This window comes from Aptenodytes forsteri, unplaced genomic scaffold (genome assembly GCF_000699145.1).
Source record: "Aptenodytes forsteri isolate BGI_AS27 unplaced genomic scaffold, ASM69914v1 Scaffold257, whole genome shotgun sequence".
Classification (NCBI taxonomy): Eukaryota; Metazoa; Chordata; class Aves; order Sphenisciformes; family Spheniscidae; genus Aptenodytes; species Aptenodytes forsteri.
Genome location: NW_008795194.1, coordinates 1,264,612 through 1,265,522, shown reverse-complemented (window position 1 = coordinate 1,265,522; position 911 = coordinate 1,264,612).

Sequence of the window (911 nt, the reverse complement as noted above, 5' to 3'; positions counted from 1 at the left end):
GCTCGGTTGTCGCCGTTATTGTTCTTACGAGGGATAAAAACGAAAATCCGACGAAACAGAATCGCCCTGAATGGGCCAAACGGCGCGTTTGAACTTAAAATGAAAACTTCCGCGTGCGTGAGCGATAAATGAGGTGGGACTTGGGAGATCCTCCCCAGAAAGCCCACGATGAATCCCAAATTACTTTGTTAGATAATTGGAAAGTGTTGATAATTATTTCTTTCATAATTCAGCGGTGTGACTGTAACAGGAAAATGATCTTGTGAAAGTTCACACGTGCAGATGTATTAGTTACTGATTCATTTGATTAAATGCTAGTCTCAAGTGCTCTGATCCACAGCTGAAGGCGGCCCCATTAGCATAACACTGATGTTTAATTTTCATACGCATAATTAGCCATATATTTAACACTAATAGCAACACGCAGCCTTTCAGCATTAAACAGCCTGGGATTTGATCTGGCCTGGGCTGAACTTTCCCGGTTACACCTAGGCTGTCTAGGGTGCGCAGTTATCACGGCACCGCATCTATGTAATCAAGCACATTTTGGCAAAGGGAGAACACCAATAAAAGTGAACATTCAAAACAAATCGCGGCGTTGATGTCGTTAGAGGTATTAGCGCCGATGTCTTCCCCCGCCGGCGGCGGGCACTGCCGGCAGCGGGGCTGGGGCACCCCCGGCAGCGCCCGCACGGTGTTCAGGCTCCTTCGGGCAGCTACGGTCCTTGAAGCAACCGGCTAATGACTGTGCAAAGCTGACAAGACCGAGCCCCTCTGCTCCTGGTCTTTTTTTTTTCTCCCCATTTTTTCATTAGTGGCTCTGTCGGTTTTAATTGCCCATTTCCTAACGCCTCTTTTACTTCCTCCCCCCTCCTTTTTTTTTTTTTTTTTTTTTTTTTCTTCCCCCCTCG